This window comes from Pelophylax lessonae (assembly GCF_965119305.1).
Source record: "Pelophylax lessonae genome assembly, chromosome: 5".
Taxonomy (NCBI): Eukaryota; Metazoa; Chordata; class Amphibia; order Anura; family Ranidae; genus Pelophylax; species Pelophylax lessonae.
Window position 1 is genome coordinate 511,581,778 of NC_138772.1, and position 16,016 is coordinate 511,597,793.

A 16,016-nucleotide genomic window follows, 5' to 3' on the forward strand; every position below is an offset into this window, starting at 1 on the left:
GTCTCACCCACTCTACAGTTGTCCCGTACATACCATCTTCAGTGACACATTACTTTCCCTACTTAAAATTCAGCAGCCTTAGTCACAAGTGTAGTATGTAATGTTCCTTAATTGCAGTGATCCCTACAAGCGTAATTTTATGGAAACCTTGGAAAGAATTGCAGAGAAAACATGATGTATGAATTTCCTAAGAAACTTGCAATTTTTACATTTTCTTACCTTTAGGCATTCACCGTCAGTGAAGGAGTCTTGGTCCTTTCTCTATTTAGAGTTTTTTCCCTGAATACAAATTAATGACTGGATTATTGTTGTAATGGGAAAATATTTAGCACAGTTTAGCTTTAGTGGTGTCTGTACAAGGAAGGCATAGTGGCTCAGTGGACAGTATATTTTGAAGCTCTGGTTTCTTAGGTTCATTTTCTGCTATTGTTAGAACTTTTGATGTTCTTTCTATGTTTGTGAGGGTTTTTACCCATAACCACTTGTAGCACCCTCCTAGGTAGGTGCTAGAAGAGAGTATAGTTTTGGGTCTTTCTGCCTAAAGAGGATCATTAGGTAAATTTAGAATGCTCTCTGCCTACCAGGGAGCAGGATCTATTAGTGAAGTCTGCTCATGGTGCTCAGGTGCAACTCAGCTTGTCTAAATGTTTTACACTGGTCAAATAGGGAGGCATATTGGACAGTGGGAGGAAACCTGACAAGTGTGGGCACAGGCCTGGCGATTGGCAGAAAAAAGTGCCTCAATGCATGCTGGGTGACTGTATAAATGCCAAGGGCACATGTGTTGGCGTCTTCGACTGGAGAGCAGGGTCCCGGAGGGAGGGGCGGCGGCCATGGGGCCTTGGGTGGTGGACCTGAGGGCCTGAAGTTAGAGAGGAGCTGAACCCAGATGTCCTGCAGAGCTGACTGAAGGGAGACACTGGAAAGGATCTGATTCTGCCGAAAGTGAGTACAGATCTATGTCATGGGGCCTGTCCATGAGGGTCATCCCTTCAAGTAGAAGAGTGGATGGATGTTAGTCAAGGGAATGCTAGAGAGTGTCCTGAAGTAGTTGCATCAAGTCTGCTGCTAGAGAGAGCAAGAAGACTTAAATCTTCCATACAAGTGGCAGTATGGTTAAAGCAGTCTGTCTGCTTCCACAAATAATCTGGTGAAGCCACGTGAGAGTTGTCCTTATCTTCTGTAAATAATGCAGTTGGGGTATCCCACTATTCCCTTCTCCCATCCAAGTTCCAAATAAAATATAAAAACCAAATCCCCTGGACTGTTTATTGAGTAACGAGCAAACGGGAGTAAGGAGGGATATGTGAAAACCCCCAGCATCTGTCTGGAGGTAATCAGAGGGAGGCCTAAGAAGTCAACACAAGCCCTACGGGGAGAGTGCTACACACTGGTAGGATAACAGGACTTTCATTAAATTGGTCGTTGTGTGTGTGTTTGTATATGTAGCCGGGACCGGACTACCATGTTTGAGTATACAGACTTATCTTTCATTTGTGGGATCGTGTACCCCTCTAGTGCTGGTCTCAGGATGGGATCATCATCTTGTAGAGACTGGAAGAGTGGCATTGTGGGAGCTGTAGTCTTTTGCAGGATGATGATCATGTGCCTGGATTACTTAAGAAACTATCTTCCCAGAAAGCAAAGGAGGAGTGAAGCATGTTTGGAGGAGCTATAAAACTATCTGCCTAACAGACTTGAACTCTCTTGCTCCTGGGACTAGTTGTGTGCACATCGGTCTGCTATGTAGTGAGTGAGACAGCAGATTGTGACCTACTGCACGTTGCCTGACCTGCTTGCAGACTCGGAGGCGGTGGAACGGATGTCCATCGCTACAGTGCTGATATCCTAGCAGTATTGCTGACGGAGTGGAGGTCAACTGAATACCCTGAAGCAGCAGAGCACAGCTATATCCAGACCACAGAACGTGGAAGGCTGCATTGCCTGTTCCCCAGTGCCCTCACAGATGGACATCAGGATTTGGTGAGTGGGCGCCTGCTCTCGGTCCAGACTTCAAGTATTACACTTCCTCATTACATTGAACACAGAAACTGAAGCAGATATCAGATCTCTTAGGATTACAATCTATCATCTTGACTCCTTTGTTATTCAAGCCACATTGGAACTTGCTTTACATGAGCTCCAATTGCCGGTGAAGAATATAGCAAGGCCTTGCAAGGGGAGGGTACAGTTGCTCTTAAAGGGGACACATTCTGGTTTTCCGATTGCCATATCTCTCATTAGGATACACATGGTATAGGTCAGCTTAGAGTTTCTCTTTAATTTGAGTGCTGTCTGATGACATAAGAGAGAAGATTTATCTGCATATAATAGAAGATTGTGTCTAGTGCTGTTATTTGATGTTATACCATTCTGTTTCTTTGTTGTCTTTTGATGTCAGCCTTGCTGAACTCTAATAGTTTATTCAGGGTTTAGCTGACTGACATAATTTTGCACGTCTATTCTTTGAGTAAAATTTAAAACTCATTCGTGCTGTGTCAGTGCATTACTTAAAGGTGTATACATTATTTCCGAACCTAGAGTGTCAGGAGGGCTGGACGGTTCACAGGGTCAAATCAGTGTGGAAGAACATACATTAAACAACAACCCTCACGGTGGTAGTGCTACACATACACTTCCCTGTTTCCCCCGAAAATAAGCCCTACCCCAAAAATAAGACCTAGCGTGATTCTCGGGGAGGGCTGCTATATAAGCCTTACCCCGAAAATTAGCCCTAGTAAAGTCCTTGTAAAAACATGTAATCCATTTCCCCTCTTTTCTCTCCCCCTCTCCCCCTGTCAGCTCAGGAGTCAGCATTCGTGACATTCTGTAATCCCAAAAATAAACCTTGGTTAAAGTCATTGTTAAATGATGTAATTTGTTTTGTAAAAAGATTATATAAGGTCCAGTGTGTCTCCTTTTGTAACTTTATTGTCAAATATACCTTATTTACAGCGCCGCTGGGGGCTCACGTGACCCACCAGAGATCCTCTCCTCCCGGCTGATGTCAGCTGCCCCTCCCTCTGCATCGCTCAGAGTGGCTAACGTTAGCGGGGATCTTGGCCCCTCCCTCTGCAAAATTCAGAGAGGGGAAGAAGAGCTCCGACGGGTCACGTGAGCTCCTAGCAAGTTTACGGTGATGCTGCAATGAGTTGTTCGAGGTGTTTTAAATGGCACACGTTATCCTGCACTAGTTGCCGAAGGGTTTCGACATTTTCGGAGGTTCAGCTCATTGAATCTCTCATCGTCTTCCAGTGATGTTCTTCTGCTCTTGAAGCTCACGTGCCACTTAAAACACCTTGAACGACTTATTGCAGCATCGCCGTAAACTTACCGAATCATGTCAAACATCTCTGTGGCAGATTTGCCCAGTTTCACACAGCATTTCACATTTGCTCTTTGTTCTAACTTGCTGTCCACTAGCAGACGTAGTAATGTATGTGGTCAGAATAGCACCAGTTGCACAGCTCCCGATGTACACAGGACAATGTCCTTTGGCACACTGACTTATGAAGGTTGGTGCTCCCTGTAACTATGTGTGCAGCCTTGTAGGCTCATCAATTTATGAACTTTATGAGTCATAGATGAATAAAGGAAAAACATTGAAGAAAAAAAAAACCTCTGTCATCAAGTTGAGAGTTAAATGTAACTTTCTATTTTCTGCTCATTATTTTATTCATGAATTATAGAATTATAGAGCCTTACATGGATCCATTTTTTTGTTTTTGTGCAGATCCTGGAGTGAGAGGTCAACAGAGTAACCACTATAACTTTTACCAGGTAGAGAGCTCTTAGAAACTTTCCTTCCAGGGGTGTAAGAGTTATACAAGGCAATTTCCCTATAAAAGTTAAATGTCATTTTTGACTGGTCTCAAGTATAAGTATGGGCATCATGCTGTACAGACAGGAAAGTGTGATTGCTGTTTTGATTGAGTGAGTCACTTTTTAAACATGTCTGAAAACTAACACGATCATATAGCTCCTTATATTCTTACATGTCATATAACATCTTACGAAGAACAAAAAATGCAAGTCATTCATGAGGACGTGATTGGATTGACTAAAATGTAACAAGTTTCGTCACTTGGCCTTCTGCGTGGACGGTATGTTCTGCAAGCTCCCGGCGTTTAGTAGTCTTAATTACAAAGGTTATATTTGCCTTTTTTCCAGGACAGGGTGGAGATGGTAATTGACAAGTCTTAATGGAAAGGGTCAGCAAACGTCTGCTGGGATTGCTGTTCTCAACAATTTGCTGAGATAGCACATATAAAGACATGTAGGGGTAGATTTACTAAAGGCAAGTAGGTTATTTTCTTTGCAAGGGAAATCGCACATTGCAAGGCAATCTCCCTTGCAGTTTAGTGAATGTGGTGAAATTTCATTTTGCAAACAATACCCAATCACACTAAGGTGGTTGACCAGCATTTTTACTGCCCCCAACCACCCCCTCAAACTGCAAAGACAGCCCGACAGGCAGACATGCATACGCAAGCATGCACATGCATACACAAGAATCATTGCTTTGTGTCAAAAATGGTCCCCCTGACACGTTCAGTGGGTATTATTGCCACATGGGACATATTTAAGTGAACGGCTGTGCTGGAAACGTGAGCCAACCTGTCAGCCATTAAAACTTTGAACAAGTAAAAATTATAGACAGAATTTCATGGCTAAACATCTATGTCAATGAAACATGTTAGAAGTCTCTGCTCATCTCCTGCACAACTGATTTTATGGGTCAATAAAGAAGTCGCTTTGAGATGTGGGCCACTATGCATTTTTCTTTTGAATGGTTACAGGTAGCCTTTGCTGAGAGTCAGGGAAATCAGAATTTCAGTAACACGGTGAAACTAGTTTACCGTGGGACACATTGAGTATTTTATTTTTTTTAGCCAATAAAGTTATCAGCAGGCATCTGGTTATCTTTGTTCCTACACAGGATTGACCTGTAATTACACAGATCAAAACAGACAAAAATACATCCCTATGGGTGGGTGAATATAAGCGGACTTGTGTCCACCTATAATCCCCCTGCTCTGGGCCCCTTCAGGTCCGTTGGACCAAACAAAAAAAGTTTGTGTTTGGGTTCACTTTTACTGACCAGATTGGAGGTGGGCCAAAATACAGGTGGATACAAGTCTACTTACATCCACCCACCCGTAAGGATTACATGGGACGTTGTTTCCATGGAGGAACAAATCTGAGCAAACAAAGTTCTGATCTGACTCACCAAGGTATTGGTCTAGGTTAGTATGAAAGGGGTCCAACAGCTTGGAAACACCTACTGTGTGCTTATATTAGGAGGCTGGCAGACTACCAAGATTCTGCTGCAATAGAAAATAACAGGAATAGAGCTAGGTTTTAAGTGCCTCTGTTATAGATAAATATCTCCAAAATGCGTATAGCTTCAGAGGTGAATAAGGGTTTGTTGTATAGTCTGGGAACAGGTTTACTTTAAGGTCTTCAAAGGGCCATAATTGTGAAATACAGATGTGATTTTACTCAAATATAGGCAGGGTATGATGAAACTAGTTGCGGTTTGTGCCAACCCAAGTTGTCCCCATTTGTTTTCAAATATGCAAAGCTAATTCTAATACCTGTGCATTTGCCAAATACTCTACCCTGTTCTCAAAGTTAGTGTGTTGTAAAATGATCTGGCTATTTCTTATTTTTTTACAAGTATTTGTCACAATCTCTGTGTGTGGCCAGCTCAACTCAAGATATTATCACTATGCAGAACATAATTAAACCCATTTTTTAAAAAAACAACAAAAATCAAAACTAATTATATTTACTTAAAATAGTTGTTTTCCCACTCCAGCCAGTCCTAAAGGATTTGAGTATGTGAGTCCTCCACCAAAGGCTTGAGTAAATATTTTGCTGTATCTATGTTATAAATGTTTTCTGGATAAACCCATGGTAGGATTTTGTAGGAAAAAAAAAAACAATATTGTAGTGGGCTGTGTCCACTCCAAGCTGCAAATGTTCATTTTTAATTTAAATTACCCCATTTATTGCTTTGGTGATGTGGGAGGTTTTCTTTAACAGTGCAACAGTGCAATTAGCTAAAATGAACCAACAAACCTTTCTCTATATGTATGATGTAAAAATCATGTGCTTCCTGAAAAATAAAAGTTTGTCCCAGTGGTAATTCTGTGGACGTGGACTGAAGACCTGCAAATATAGAACATGGGAGTTCCAGATTCCCAACTTTCTGTCTAAAAACACAGGAAAGCATGAATTTGTATGTACAGTATTTGAATGGGTAATCTAATTATAAATACCTAAGACTTCCTCTTTCTAAAAGTACAAAACCCTGATCATATAAATAATGATAACATGCATTTATTATCATCTTTAGATTCAGCCAGCTGAATAATGCTGTGCTCACAATTACAATCCTTATAGGATTCAAAAAGACGAGGCTCTAAGGCTACGTTCACATCTTGGCGTTGCTATTTACAGCCGTTTTTTAGGCGTTTTTTTCAGACGTTTTTGTGCAGGCGTTTTTAGGTTGACAAGCGACCAATGGAAAAAAATAAAAAACGCCTTTAATCTGCCCAAAAAGAAGCTCATTTACTTTTTTGAGCTTTGGGTGTTTTGCTTAAAACGTCAAAACGCTCAGAAGTGAACAGGGGCCAGTGAAATTAATAGGATTTGTCTTGTTGGGCGTCTTTTGAGCTGATCCTTAGAGCTGAAAAACGCCCAAGAACGCCAAGGCAGTCGTAAAATGTGCTTCATGTGTTATTGTGTTGTATTTAAACGAATACTAAAATTGTGTGAGAAATGGAGTTCTGTAGTTTTACGAAGCAGAATATTCACAATCCATACTGATACAGGCAGTACTTATTTTCTGCCACTAGATGTTCTAACTCTTCATGGTTGATTGACGGCCAGTGCCATTTAACCCATTTCCACTGAGCCCAGGTTGTTATGGATCTCAGAGCCATGTCTGTGCTGCCTAAGCTCAAAGTATTACACATGTCTTGACACAAGTTCCATTTAATGCAGCAGTAGTGATTACCTCTGGAGGAGAAGAGAAATGACCCATGACATCATTGGAACAGCCAGAAAAATGTACTGTATGTATTTCTAATATTTACAGGCGAGTGAGGCATGCCTGTAGTTACGCCCAGAGAGGGTGGGTGTGAGGCATGGGCGTAACTACAGGGGTTGCAATTGCAACTGGCCCCATGCTCCAGGGGGCCTGTGCGGCTCCCCTGTACACCTGGATGGGAGGGGCGGCATGGGGCAGCATGTAGAGAAATCACTGTCCTCATTTTTCCTACTGTAGATGCAGGAGGAAAATGGAGGAGATTGGTTCCTCTGTATGCTGCCCCCGCCACTCCTCCTATTCAGTTTACTTTTGTTCTGCTGTCTCTGGGCCCCTTTGTGCTCCCCTGGTCCCCCCACCCCTACTGTGCTGACCCCCCCTCCCCACTGTGCTCCCTTCCCTCTCCTGCCGGCTGCTGTAGGGGATGTGTCACAATAGAGAACAAGGATGGGGTCGTTAAATATGTAATTTTACAGCTCCTTCCTTTTCTGAATGGACATAGTCATAGTCAGTGACATTGTAAAAAAATGAAATAAAATGATAAAAAATAATACAATTAAAGTACCAAAAAATAAAAACTACTGACACCAGTGGGTGAAGCTCCAGGATCGCAAAGGTCACACTTGGGACCGGGCCCTGACATTCCAGCACTGTGGGGAGGTCCCAAGATGGCAGGAAGGGGGCCCACTGCAGAACTTGTGAAAGGGTCCCGCTGCGGGACCGTAATAAAGGGCCCTGCAATGAGAGTAAAGGGCCCCAGGATCAGTGGGAAGAGCCCCAGGCTTGAAGGGAAGGGCCCGGCCAGGGGTCCGGGGGGCCCTTCATGGTTTCTTGCACCGGGGCCCTGAAGTTTCTAGTTACGCCACTGGTGTGAGGTTTAATAATTTTGCTTTAAAGTTAATCTGCACTTAATTTAATAACGTAGGTTGCACATCTTCCTTACTCCTTAACTAATGACCTTTCATTGGTATGGTGGTCAGCCCTTCACTCCTAAGCAAAGGCATGCTAGGGGACTTTTGGTGAAAGGCTATGTAACTCCCAGATTTTAAAGGAAGAGAGTTTAAGATTTGGGGAAGGGGTTGTTGCAGGTGGCATTTTAAATCAGAAAGCTTTTTTTGGCTATATTTCTCCTATGCATCACAGAAGTGCAGTTAGTTCTGAACTCCTTTGACCTGTTTTCAGACCCATCACAGACCTGATCAGGCTCTGAAAAGATTAGTGCCATATGGTTGGGACCTGCCCAGAAGCCTGGACTGGTAGCTGTCTCAGCCTCTCAGTGAGCTGCTTGGAGCCTGAGCCAGCCACTCCCACCCCCTCCGCAGCCCCAAACTCCAGTGAGTGCTGGAGGGGCAGAGCAGAGCGCCGCTGACTGATAGGCACCAGCTCTCTGCAGGCTGAGGACCAAGAGCTGAGCGAACAGCTGTGTTTGATTGCTCAGTTTTGGTCTTACAGGCGGTGGGGGACAGCTGCAGCTGGGATTGGTGCTGCGGCCATCTACAGCATCTCACAAATGTGAGTACACCCCTCACATTTTTGTAAATATTTTATTATATCTTTTTATGTGACAACACTGAAGAAATTACGCTTTGCTACAATGTAAAGTAGTGAGTGTACAGCTTGTATAACAGTGTAAATTTGCAGTCCCCTCACAATAACACAACACACAGTCATTAATGTGGTAATTTGAAACCGCTGGCAACAAAAGTGAATACACCCCTAAGTTAAAATGTCCAAATTGGGCCCAAAGTGTCATAATTTTGTGTGGCCACCATTATTTTCAAGCACTGCCTTAACCCTCTTGGGCATGGAGTTCACCAGAGCTTCATAGGTTGCCACTGAAGCCCTGTTCCACTCCTACATGACTACATCATGGAGCTGGTGGAAGTTAGAGACCTTGCACTCTTCCACCTTCCATTTGAGAATGCCCCACAGATGCTCAATAGGGTTTAGGTCTGGAGACATGCTTGGCCAGTCCATCACCTTTACCCTCAGCTTCTTTAGCAAGGCAGTGGTCGTCTTGGAGGTGTGTTTGGGGTCATTATGTTGAAATACTGCCCTGCGGCCCATTCTCTTAAGGCAGGGGATCAGGCTCTGCTTCAGTATGTTACACTACATGTTGGCATTCATTGTTTTCCTCAATGAACTGAGGCTCCCAAGTGCCGACAGCACTCATGCAGCCCCAGACCATGACACTCCCACCACCATGCTTGTAGGCAAGACACACTTGTCTTTGTATTCCTCACCCGGTTGCCACCACACACGCTTGACACCATCTGAAACAAATAAGTTTATCTTGGTCTCATCAGAGCACAGGACATGGTTCCAGTAATCCATGTCCTGTGGTCTGTTTGTCTTCAGTAAACTGTTTGTGGCCTTTCTTGTGCATCATCTTTAGAAGAGGCTTCTGACAGCCATACAGACCAATTTGATACAGTATGCGGCGTATGGTCTGAGCCCTGACAGGCTGACCTCCCCATACTTCAACCTCTGCAGCAATGCTGCCAGCACTCATACATCCATTTCCAAAAGACCACCTCTAGATATGACACTGAGCACGTGCACTTAACTCCTTTGGTCGACTATGGTGAGGCCTGTTCTGAGTGGAACCTGTCCTGTTAAACTGCTGTATGGTCTTGGCCACCGTGCTGCACCTCAATTTCGGGTCTTACCAATCTTCTTATAGCCTAGGCCATCTTTATGTAGAGCAACAATTCTTTTTTTCAGATCCTCAGAGAGTTCTTTGCCATGAGGTGCCATGTTGAACTTCCAGTGACCAGTATGAGAGAGTGAGAGCAATAACACCAAATTTAACACACCTGCTCCCCATTCACACCTTAGACCTTATTACACTAACGAGGCACATGACACCAGGAAGGGAAAATAGGTAATTGGGCCCAATTTGGACATTTTAACTTAGGGGTGTACTCATTTTTGTTGCCAGCGGTTTTGACATTAATGGCTGTGTTGAGCTTTTGGAGGGGACAGCAAATTTTCACTATACAAGCTGTACACTCACTACTTTACATTGTTGCGGGAAAGTGTCATTGTCAAGTGTCATTCAGTGTTGTCACATGAAAAGTTATAATAGAATATTTACAAAAATGTGAGGGGTGTACTCACTTTTGTGAGATACTGTAGGTGAGCATGATTTTAATTTTTTTTTTAAAAAGCCATAACTCTTTTTTTAGGGATACCTGTCTCTAGAAGTACAGTTATCTAGTAATCTGTAATCTACTGCACATACAGTACAGTTCCAAAGAGGGTCATTAGGTGTCATGGCGTTAGTGGATCCTCTACATCACAAGACTTAGACCCTAAAAGGGTCAAGGTGCAGAATATAAGAGCTTGTCTTGTATTAATCAGTGCATCCTGTAAGGGGGTGATGGATTTTCCTGAGGACAGAACTCTGGTAGTGTCAGACTAAACTCGAATTGAGAACAGCTGACAGCAAGGTGGGGTGGTATCAAATCGAGAGATGATATCAAAATAAAATAAGCAACAGGTCAAGACAGGCGGCTAAGAGAATTAATTGAGGCAGAGGTCATTGGCAGGTGAAGGTGATTGGGTCAACTCTTCTATTGATAGTCCCTGATAGTCCCTGACTATCTATTGTTCAGTCGAATCGGTTCTGTGTAGGGCAGGGTCCCCGGTAGAGAATTTCACCCACTGAAATAAGTCATGCAATCAGCATGCAATCAGCATGTGGATGAAACAATTCTCAAAAGTTTATTGTACTTACAAGCACTTATACATATGTTGTAAAAGGGGGGTGGTCTAGGGTGATTTCCTTATATGGATACAAACTGAATTAGTAAGTTTTAAGGTCTAGGGTGGTCTCCTTATATGGAGGCAAACTAAATTAGTAGATTCTTTTGGTTAATATATGTAAAAAAAACCGATTCTGAGATCATTTAAACAAAAACAGGAACTAAAGACAAAAACATTTGCAGTAAACAAAAAACTTAATTTCGACACGTCATTATGTGCTAACTATATGCTACATGCTTCTGAGGGTACTATGAAATGGAGTTAGGCAGTTAGCCATTATGTTATACAAAATGGAGTAGCACACTCCTTCAATCCCCTCTTAACCACTTGCCAACCGCCGCAAGTAGATATACTGCGGCGGTCAGCCCCGGCCAGGCAAAGTGACATATATATACGTCACTAGCCTGTGACCGGCTTGTGAGCCAATAGCGGGCGAGCACGCGCCCGCTGAGGCGCGCGCCCGCCCGGGCTCGTTCACTGAGGAGTCTGCCGGTCACACTACGATCGTCGGTAGAGCGGGAGAAAGGCGGGCGGCTTATGTAAACAAGCCGCCTGTCATTCTCCCCTGTGTAAAAATGGAGATCAGACGGTTCTACTATGTAGAACCGTTGATCTCTGTTTTTATAATTGTAGAATGTCCAATCACAGTTAGAAACATGCCCCTAGGACACACTTAACCCCTCCCTCTCCAATACAGTTAACCCCTTCCCTGCCAGTGTCATTTTTACAGTAACAGTGCATATGTATAGCACTGATTACTGCAGTAATGTCACTGGTAACCCCAAAAGTGTCAAAAATGTCAGTCAAGGGTCTGATCTGTCTGCCTCAATGTCGCAGTCCTGCAAAAAAAAAATCGCAGATCGCCGCCATTACTCGTTAAAAAAAAAAAACACCAAAAATGACAAAAATCTTTCCCTTTGTTAGTAAACGCGATAACTTTTGCGCAAACCAATCAAAATACGCTTTTTGTGATTTTTTTTACCAAACATATGTAGCAGAAAACAAATTGGCCGAAAATGTTAAAAAATTTTGATTTTTACATTTTTTTTGGGGAATTTCATATAAAAAAATGTGAAAAATATTGTTATTTTTGCAAAATTTACGCTCTTTTTTTGTTTATAGCGCATGATCAAAAAAATCGCACAGGTGATCAAATACCACCAAAAGAAAGCTCTGTTTGTGGGAAAAAAAGGACGTGAAATTCGTTTAGGTACAGCGTCGCACGACCGCGCAATTATCCGTTAAAGTCACGCAGTACAAAATCGCGAAAAACCCCCTGGTCAGGAAGGGGGTAAAATCTTCCGGGGCTTAAGTGGTTAAAATCATAATTTTATTTACATGATTTTTTCCTGTCATTCTTATGGTGTCATCAGGGGACATATGGCCTCCCTGAGAATAAAAGTGACAGGCTTGGCGACAATCGTCCTTAGACTCCTCGTTATTAAAAGGACCCAACCTGCCCACCTTAATGATGAGGTTCTTTCTTCTAATTTTATATTGTCTTACATAATCCTTATAATCTGGGGGGGGGGGGGGGGGGGGGAAGTTGGGTTTGTTTCAAGGAGGTGATCTGTTCAGGTTTTGCAACATCATTATAATACATTGATTATTGGTTATCAATACCTTTGCTAAGCATTTTCCTAAAGCGGGGGACTACACAAAGTATTACGACACCTATTATAACAAATATAATAACAATGATAATTCCTAGCTGCACTAGGGCTTGTTTCCAACTATTAAACCATCCAAAATACTGATCCCAAGGGTTGTCAATGCCAGAATTCTTCTTTAGTTCCACAGAATGGCCAGAGTAACCTTATCTTTGGGGCCAGCATTATCAGGAATGTAAGTACAGCATCCATCTACTTTATCAATATATACACAGGTACCACCATTTTCTGCAAGGATCATATGCAGAGCCATTCTATTCTGGAATATCAACTGGGAAGTGGCTTCTAGTTGTTCTGCTATGCCCTTTAGGGCATTCCTTGTATAGTTAACAAATCTCGGCTGATTATAATAGATATAATTTATTGTATCTTGAACTCATTAGGGACCCCTCTTGGGATCCCGATGGCATCTATATATATATATATATATATATATATATATATATATATATATATATATATATGTGTTTGGGTCAAAACTACCTATGGGAGCCTCTCTCTTTTGTTTCCTGTAGTTCTAGTGTTCCCCTTAAGATGATGTGTGTTTTCGTCATTTTTAGTGAATATGTGTAGGGGCATTATCACTTTGGCAAGGGCACACTCTCCTGTCCACTTCAAAGGCAACCTTAGTCCTTATTTTCATATCTCCACATATCCAGTAGATGTCTTCCAGAGACATTGTTTGATTCTCCATTATAGTGGACCTGTAGGTGGAGCAATATCCCTCTGTAAAGTTCCCTAAATACTTGCCCCCTCCACTGGGTCTGAAGTAACATGTACAGTATAATTACCTGGGTAAATGGAGATAGATCCAGTGGGCCTAGATTTTTCAGCCATGATGGGATATTCCTTTTTCCATGTTTCACAGCTAGAATGGTTACTAGAGGTATTGGTATAGAGGCTAAGGAAACAAGTTTCTACATTCTCAGGGATGTTAAGGGGTACTGTACCCAAGTGCAGCCTAGCTCCTCCACAGACATGGCAATCTGACATGTTATGTGAGCTAGCACTATACCTCATCCATTCTAACCCTAAGTTTACATCAGAGAACCCTGTCTCTATGGCCATAGTATCTTCAAAGATGGGATCTGCTATAGCTACCATTTCTCCCAAAGTCTGCATATGGGGCCTTAAAGGATTCGAAGAGCCATATATGTCTTTTGGCTGAAAAGACTTTCTGAAGCTAATGTACTGAAGATAATAATCTCCACCAGATACCCAAAACGTAAGTTCCACTATCTTCTGGACTAGGGTTTTCTATAGCTAATCTAAATTCCTCGGGAACATGATGTTTAACAATTATTATTCTGCTTATAAATATCTTTCCATTTTTATCCTTGCTAGTAGTAGATTTGCACTCCCAATCGTCTCCCGTGTTCCAACCCACTAATCTCCAATAGTCGCAATTGTCTCCCCAATATTTGTCCGTGACACATATAAATACTGTTCCTGGGCCTAATCTCCTATCATTATACCGTATGGTATCATCACTACCAGGGAGTATCGCTGCATAAGGCACTATAAAAGTAGCTACTTGTGTGTTAAAGAAATTCTTCTAAAATTGTGTCATGCCATTTTATCTGGGAGGGTGAACTATGGGACAGGGCTCTTTTGTTCCTTTTCTGAGATGTCTCTGATACTATGTCTGGGCTGGTAGCGTTAGGGGTCCCACAAATTCCTCCAAGGGGCCCCAGATCCACTGGGTGATATATACAGTTAATTATGATCCAGGTTGGGATGAACACAAAAAATACTAGTGCCTCCAACAAAATCCACAGCTTGCCAGAGTTCTTTGCTATGAATACAGTCATTTTGCTAATTTTCAGAGACTATAACACCTGCTTCACTCGCTCTTCGAGGATTTTCAACACCTGCTTCTCCTCCTTTTATCTGTGTCTTTATCTGTCTTTGTCTTGCTTCACACAATCCACCTTGACCTTTTTTACTCAACTGGCATGGATCCAGGCTTGTTGGTCTTCCACAAGGACAGCGATTCCACAAGGACAGCGATTCTGGTCACTGCCACTACCTTTGTCTTTTGGCCCAAAACGAAATCCAGCCTTGGTCTTGTGATGTGGCGACAGCTTGATCACTACTTCATCTCCATCCTTCAAGGGATGGGTTGGTACCTGTGAAGAGAAAAGAAAGGTGCGAGCAACTTCTCTTTCCACTTGATTCCAAATTTCAATTACTCTTTTCTCAACTTGTCTTTACTTGTCCTATTCATCCTTTCCACTATACCTGAACTCTGTGGATGACAATCTATTTTCAGGATTTTAACTAGTTCCTGGCATCTTTTTAATATGACCATTATTAGAACTAATTCAAAGCAGGCACCCCCATCCAGGAATAATCTCCTGACTGAGAATGCGTGCCACAGTGTGGGCATCTCCCTTTTGTGGTCCTAAAAGCTTCCACTCATCTGCTGAACACGTCCACTATGACTACAAGGAACTCTTATTTCTTCCCTGCTTTGGGCCTATGTGTGAAATCTATTTGTAGATGTGTGAATGGGTTTGATGGGTATTGGAGAGGGTCATGTTTGGCCTTATGTGGAATGTCTGTATTGTTCCTAGTACAGGTGATGCATCTAGCAACATATGCTTTCACTAATTTAGGTGGGCCTGCAATGTAAAAAAAAACTGTCAGTAATACTTCATATGTTCTTTCCCACCCCTGTGTCCTATTCCATGACACTAGGCAAAAAAACAGTGGGGCGCTAGCTGCGGGGATACAAGATCTCCCCTCTTTTAGAAAAAGGCCATTCTCAACTTTTAAAACCTGTTCTGTAGCATGCGTAGCATTTGTTTCTAGCTCTAACTAGCTCTATGTGTGAACATTTGACGTGGAGCAGGAACCATCTACAAATACATCCTCTGCTCCCTCTATGGCTATGGAGGACACATCCGCTGGAGACGTGTCCTGATATATTATGTCTATACAATCATATTGTGGTGTAACACACCCTTTACTCCCAGTAACCCATATAGAACTGGGGCCTACCTAGGGTAAATGATGTGGCCTTCCCCAGTACCATCGCACAAGATGCTATGCTAGGAGTCACTTCAGGCATGCCTTAGACCTGGACTGCAACCATCTCTCAGAAAAAAACTATAGGGCAAAATTTACTACCATACTCCTGGGCAAGTACACCTGTCATGGTCTTACAATTGTCCCTTGCATAAACACAAAACATTTTTCCATAATGTGGGAGGCCCAGTGCAGGCGCTACAACCATAGCAGTTTTCAGATACATAAATGCTTTCAACATTTCTTGTGACATTTCTGGACCTGTGGCTTGTCTTATAATGTTATTATAAATAGGAGCTGTCCGGATCCATAATAATCAATGATCCTGGTTTGTGGGTTGGCAAGACCCACTGTGGGCTGGCAAGACCCACTAGAGCCGCAGCTCTTTTGTGACTGACTCTCCTTTCTCCCTCTGTGAGAACAAAACCAAGGTAAACAACAACTTCTTAACGCAATAGTCATTATTCCTGTGACACTTTGTGTCCACATACATG